The sequence below is a fragment of the Cupressus sempervirens genome, chromosome 8, assembly GCF_028749045.1.
Source record: "Cupressus sempervirens isolate cs-2001-9-10 chromosome 8, ASM2874904v1, whole genome shotgun sequence".
In the NCBI taxonomy this organism is placed as follows: domain Eukaryota; kingdom Viridiplantae; phylum Streptophyta; class Pinopsida; order Cupressales; family Cupressaceae; genus Cupressus; species Cupressus sempervirens.
Genome location: NC_143125.1, coordinates 817,557,440 through 817,564,960, shown reverse-complemented (window position 1 = coordinate 817,564,960; position 7,521 = coordinate 817,557,440). Strand labels below are relative to the sequence as shown.

Sequence of the window (7,521 nt, the reverse complement as noted above, 5' to 3'; positions counted from 1 at the left end):
TTAAAGAAGGATTAGAAGATTTTGGAAGAGGTTAGTGGTCTTAAGGAAATTGGCCAAGTTTTGGGCAAAAAATAAATTTTTTATTTATTTTAGGATTTTTGGTCAATTTATTAATTAAATAATTAATAAATAAGGAAATAATGTTTAAATAAGATTTAAACATTTTTGGGAGGGATTCCTTAATTAAATATTTTTAATTAAGATAAAGGGATTTAATGGCATAAAAATTAATTAATTAATTAATTAATAAATGATGATGTCATCAGGACTTTTTCAGAAAATAAAAATACTTTATTTTCTAAAGTTTTTTAGGTGTCTACACCTAGTACTTCCTCTACTCCTCTCCAGGATTACACATCCTCTGAGGAAGATATAGATATTGATCCCCCTTCATCACCTCCACTAGATGTTTTGCGAGTGTCCAAGTGGGCTCATGATACTCTTGATGCAATTGGACCTTTGGTAGGTGATCCTACAAATACTCATCGCACTTGTGCTCAGACTGTTGGTAATGGCCTTTTGAGTCATTCCATTTCAAATGATCCTTAGAGTTTTTCATAGGCGACATGACACTCAAAGTGGGATAGGGCTATGGATGAGGAGTACTCTTCTTTGATGAAGAACCACACATGGGATCTTTGTCCTCTTTCAAAAGGAAGAAAGTTGGTTTGGTGTCATTGGGTGTATCATACCAAGTATGTTGCAGATGGTTCTATTGATAGGTACAAGGCATGTCTTGTTGCAAAGAGTTTTTCATAGGTTGAGGGTATTGATTACTCCAAGACCTTTGTCCCTATTGCCAAGATGAATTCTATTTGCCTTGTACTCTCTCTTGCAGCTTCATAGGGATGGATAATTTTTTAGATGGGCATGAAGAGTGCCTTTTTGTATGGAGACCTTCATGAGGAGATGTGCATGGAGCAGCCCCATGGTTTTGTATAGGACTCTTCATTAGTATGTTGGCTCCAAAGGTCTTTATATGGTCTAAAATAGGCCCCTAGAGCTAGGTATGAGAAGATGGATTCTTTCTTGCCTACTTCATAGTTCACTCGGCTTCATTCTAATCCTATAGTTTGCATTCTGCATCATGGGGCTAACTTATTGATACTTGTGCTTTATGTTTATGACCTCATCATCACAACAAGCTCAGTCTCCATGATATAGGGTGTTCAGCAAGCATTGAGAGAATAGTTTGAGATGACAGATCTTGGGCTTTTGCACTATTTTTTGGGCCTCTAGGTTGTTTAGTCTTCAGATGGGATAACCTTACTCCAGTAGAAGTATGCTGTTGACATGCTTCAGAGATTTGGCATGCTTGATTGCAAGTTTTCCCCCACACCTTTTCACTTAAGTGTTGTTTTATCTACCACTTGATCTACTCCTATAGTGGATTCCATTTTATATAGATAACTTGTGGGTAGTTTTTTGTACTTGACACACACACATGACCTGATATTTCCTTTATGGTTGGACTTGTCTCTCAATTCTCCCATGATCCTCATGAGATTCATTGGAAAGCTTGCAAATGTATCTAGAGGTATATTATAAGTACAACATGTTATGGCATTCACTACACATTAGGGGATCCTCACATAATTGGTTTCATAGATTTAGATTGGGCTATTTATATTGATGATCACAAGTCTACTTCTAGTTTTGTATTCTATCTTGGTTCTGGTCCTATCACATGGTCTTGCAAGAAGTAGTATGCTCATGCATTATCATCCACAGAGGTAGAAAATGGGGCAGCTGTATTGGCTAGTCAGGAGGTTTTGTGGCTTTGACAGTTGATGACATAGTTTGGATTTTCTCTTGGGGCACCTTTTTGTGGTGTGAGAATCAGAGTGCTATACACATTTCATGCAACCCAATTGAGCATCAGTGGATGAAGCACATTGAGCTTCACATGCACTTCATAAAGAATCTCATTTAGGATGGAACCTTGAGCTTGGAGTACATTCCTACTGCTAAGCAAGTTGCAAATATCTTCACAAAACCTTTTGCATACTGCGATATCTTCAGATGCGTTCTATGCTTGGGGTGAAGGAAGTTGTCCTTGGGGGGTCTCAGTGATGAGTCCTTCCTTCCTTTTTTTTCCATGCTATCTCTTTTTGGAGTAGATTTTTTCCCACTAGGTTTTCTCTATTTCACTATTTCATAGAGATTTAGTGGTGATTGGGTACCTCATCAAGCCTTGTTGCTGGGACCCAAGTTTTTTTTTCAGCATTGCATTGTAGTTTCCTTTCTCTTTTTGCATTGTTTCTCATCTTAAGGGGGGGTGTTAGAGTAAAGTGTTAATTTAATTTCATTTATTAAATTCTCTTTATTCCCTTCTTAAAATTTTGCCTTATGCACCTTTTGTATTCATATTTAATAATTAATTAGCAATTATTAAATAGCATTTACCTTTTAGGTTACCCTTTGCACCTTTTAGGTTACCCATTTTAGGTTTCAATCTCCTTCTATAAGGATTGATCTTTTGTAATTATCTTGTGTCTTTTTCTTTTCTAAGAATACATTTTGCATATTTTCAAAGCAAAACCCTTGCCTCCTCTCGTCTTTTTCTTTCGTGATAGGTTTTTTACATGCAGGTATTCTTCGAGCTTTGTGGATTTGCTTTGATCAAATCCTTCACCAATGTGTTGGGGAAGAAAGACATGTGGCACACAGAAGTGGGGAATATATATGTGATACAATTACTAAAAGGAATTGTGATACAATTGGAGTTCCCCCTAAGTCTAATGCAAAAGTGAATTAAGATTGAAATGATGAATTTGATAAAATGTTCGATTGTGTGTGTTTATTTATCATCGAGTTTCGGATCACACTACATGATGGATATACTTGGATATATTTTAAATTGTTAATTTATTCTTCTTCTTTTTTAATAATATATAGTTATTCATAAACTATTTGATACAAAAATTAGTTCTAGTTTGATAATGTTTCACTATTTTTTTTTTTTTTAAATCACATAGATCGAGCATGGAGTTTAATATTATGATAAATAATTTGAATGAGTAGGAATACTTGGAAAATTTTGTGCAAGACTTTGAAAATATGGATAGAAAATATTAAGGTTCAAACTTTTAAGATTTGGAACATTGACAATGATGAAAAATCTAGTTCTATTTTTATTTTAAAAAAGTTATAAAACAAAAAATATATATGAAATAGATTTTGCCTTTCTAATATACTATATTTGACAATATTAAAAAAAACTATTAAAAAACTATATATTTGACAATATATACTATATTTTCTTCATTAAATTTATTTTATTAAATTAGATTAAGTTTATGCATCTCACTCTTAATATTTAATAAATTTTAAATAATTTATATTAATATAAAATAAAACATATCATTTAAATAAATAGAAATATACCTCCCACATGAGAGGCTCATAAGTATACCTCCCACTTGAAATCAAAATAAATAATTTTTTTAAAAAAGTGTAAACGTGTAAGAAAATTCTACTCAACTTGTACAATCTTTTATGGAGACCATATGCTTTTAACTTCTGGTCAATCCTTTTTTTATCGTTCAAGTCCAGTCAATACAAGACTCGCCATTTTTTTCTACTTGTAACATATTTCCATAATTTGCAGTACTCCTGTCACATACTTCACACAACTTTCACAATTAATGTTTTTACGGTGAAGACTTGTATTTCACGGACTGCCTTGACTTCTAATGTTTCTACAAAAATTCTGTGTTGTGCATCGAAATTGTTGGTCTCCCTCCTCCTTTTTAATCTCTTCCCCTCTCCTCACCCTGCCAATTCACTCTCATCATCATCATGGCCCATTCATTTTCATTTCTGTTTGCTCTTGTTACCATTCCCCTGTTTCTTCTGTGTTTCTGCAGCGGATGTATTCATAGGGAGCGACAAGCCCTCCTTCAATTCAAGACAACCCTCAATTACTCCCCTTATTTCGACACCAATCTGACATCGTGGGAGGAGGGAGTCAATTGCTGCCACTGGGATGGCATTACCTGCAGTCACACCACCCATCATGTACTCAGTGTTGAGATTTACTTAGATGGCAGTGGAAGTTTCATATCCGAGAGCTTTTGCACCCTCGCTTCTCTTGAAATCATACACCTCCGCGACAGTGGATTTACAGGTACCATTCCTGACTGCCTAGGCAAACTCTCTTCTCTCAAACTACTAGATTTAGCTACTAATAGTTTGAGTGGGAATATTCCACTGTCCTTTGGAAACATGTCTTCTCTCACAAAACTATATTTATTTGATAATAGTTTGAGTGGGAATATTCCACTGTCCTTTGGAAACATGTCTTCTCTCACAGCACTATATTTATCTGATAATAGTTTGAGTGGGAATATTCTACTATCCTTTGGAAACATGTCTTCCCTCACAGAATTAGATCTATCCGTTAATAGGTTGAGTGGGATTATTCCACTGTCCTTTGGACAAATGTCTTCTCTCACAGTGTTGGGTCTTTCTCATAATCAACTCACAGGAAGCATTCCCCCTTCTCTCCTTAATCTCTCTTCTCTCCAATACCTAGATCTTTCATGGAATCAGTTGAGTGGTTGTATTCCAGAGTTCTTAGGAGATCTATCTTCACTGAGTTTCTTGGATCTTTCCGACAACCAGCTAAATGGAACTCTTCCCTCAACATTTTCAAAGTCGTCCTCCCTTACATGACTCAATGTTCAGGGGAACACACTCAGTTTTAGGAACTCTTTGCCAGAGCTACCCTCTTTACTTCAATCGCTCTCTCTCAATCTCAATGGTGCTCACAACCTTAGCAAATTAGAGTATTTGAGTTTGTCCAATTGTGTATTTAATTCCAGCCCCACATGGATTCCCTTGTTTCAGTTGAATCGCTTATTTCTGACATCGTGCAAGATGGATGGTCAAATTCCGTCCTGGATATCTACTCAGTTCTCACTTCAAAGCTTGGAATTAGCTGACAACAATCTTGTTGGAGAAATTCCAACATGGCTATTGGATACAAGGCTTTCCTACATCAATCTCATGACAAATCATCTCCAAGGACACCTTTTGTTAAATGCTTCAGCTTGGCATGACTTGCCGGTCTTGGATGTGTCGAAAAATGCCTTTGATGAACAGATGCCATCAACTTGGCCATCTGGTCTGCGCACTTTGTTGCTCAAGAACAATTCAATGACGGGAAATATTCCTCCACTGCAGAGTGATTGTGCACTGGAAATATTAAATCTGGCAAATAACCATTTGAATGGAATCATCCCTCCAAGTATAGCCCATTGTTCATAGCTTCAAGTCTTCAATGTGGGGGATAATAATTTGACGGGAAGGATGCCATTCGAATTAGGTAGTCTAACTCTATCTCAGTCACTAGTGATAAAGAATAACAAGGTCAGTGGATCATTCCCCCCCTCCATATCAAACTGTTCACAATTGATTATTTTGGATGTTGGCCAGAATTTGTTGATAGGTCGGATACCAAAGTCAATAGGAAATATTTTAGAGCTGAGAGTGCTAGCAATGAGGAGGAATAATTTTGAAGGTGGTATTCCTGATGAAATTGTGCGGCTAGAATTCCTTCAAATTTTGGACCTGTCCTCAAATCAGCTATCAGGGTTTATGCCACGTGGCATTTTCAATTTAAAAGCAACGATGGTAGAACCACACCAAGAATTTAGCTTGATTCCAATTGGTCCAAATACCATTCCAACTGATTTTGACGAATATCCAGAAATGTATGCCTTGTATACAAATGGATTGAAAATGGATTCTAAAGGCAGAGATGAGGACTATGCATATATCTTTTCCAATATGGCATCTATTGATCTCTCAAACAATCAATTGAATGGGAATATTCCTTTTTCTTTGGGAAATTTGAAGGGCTTGACGGCCCTCAATATTTCTATGAACAATCTTAATGGTATGATTCCAAATACTATTGTACAATTGAGCTGGTTGGAATCATTAGACTTTTCAAGAAATAACTTTTCAGGACCTATTCCAAATCTTGGATCTTTGAGTTATTTGGGAGCTCTCAACTTTTCCAACAACAATCTTTCAGGTAGTATACCACAAGGAGGGCACATGACAACATTCACTAATTTTTCATATTTAAATAATCCAAATTTATGGGGATGCCCACTTGCAAAGAAATGTCAGTGGCCAGAATTTGTTCCAGGTCCTCCTATTTCTACTTTTATTAATGAAGAAAATGAGAGCGAAGAAAGCATGTGGTATTGGATTGGAGTTGGACTGTCCTACGGAGCAGGTTTTGCAATAGTGGTTTTACTTATTGTATTGAAAAGGAAATGGGGACATATGTACTTCAAGGGAGTTGATTGGGTCTTGAAATTTGTTTTCCCTCAACTTCACAATTTGACAATATGAAAGTTCATATTTTTATTGATGCTAATCAATAAAAATGTATTGTATTTTTTTTTAAGGTTTTCAAATGATTATTCTAAAATATATATTTTTATATATCTATTTGTTTTCTTGTTTTGTAGATTTTAGAACTACTATAAGAACTAAATCCAAGATAATTTTTTGATTTGACTAAAATAGTTTACAACATGGTGTCAGGGCTATGCTTTTATAGTTGACGATGGTTTGTAATGGGAGTGCATGAAATCAATACAAATTTCTTACTACTGTCACTTTTCTGCTTCTTATGATTGCTGTATATTATGTTTGTTGTAGAAAAATGGAGATCATTATAATATACTTTTATAATTTTTGAATTAGATTGTGTGAATTTTTTTAATATCAATATTTCAAATCACACTCTGTGATCCATCACATAATATAACAAAATTACTGAAGAAAGAAGGAAACTCCCAATGACTACTAGTAGAAGCAATTTAGATTTGCTTTGAATTGAAGAAAATTATTTAGTTACAATTTTAAATAATTAGTTACAATTGTACAGATTCTCGAGTTTGTTCAAAAAACATAGCAACACGAAAATTGTCAAATGATGAAGATTCAGTGAGTGATTGTAAGGCATGTCTGTAATATTTATGATTTTTATGGGTCTCTACTACAATTTCCATGGGCCGTTGGCCTTCTACCCATGTCTCCAATAGAGAAATAGTAACATATTTGATATTTCCACAATTTACAGTATTTTCTTGAATCAAGACAAAGGAAAAAATTGAATTTGAAATCTACAGGTATATATGGTAGTCAAAATTTGTACAATTAATCAGCAATAGTGTGACCTAAATAAATAAATGACTATACAGGTAATGTAATCTATTATGGTGATTGGTTTTTTTCCTAGACTTACTTGATTTCGCATATAATTCTATGCTAGCACATCAAAATTGTTAGTTTCCTCACATTTTTGAAAATTCTATGTTAGCACATCAAAATTATTGGTTTCCTCACATATTTTTACCCTTGCTCAGCAGATGGTCCTTTACAATCACTTAACCTAATGGATCCTAAATCCTTCAAACCCTAATGGCTCCATTTCCTTAGTATGTTGCACCTTTACAATGTTCCAACAATTTATGTTCTAATTCTTTAGCATTTTCA

At 34.8% G+C, this 7,521-nt stretch overlaps 1 pseudogene; it reads left to right on the top strand.

Moving 5' to 3' along the window:
* The first annotated feature begins 3,682 nt into the window (after positions 1-3,682).
* On the top strand, positions 3,683-6,462 carry LOC149544906 (uncharacterized; annotated as a pseudogene).
* Positions 6,463-7,521: the final 1,059 nt, after the last annotated feature.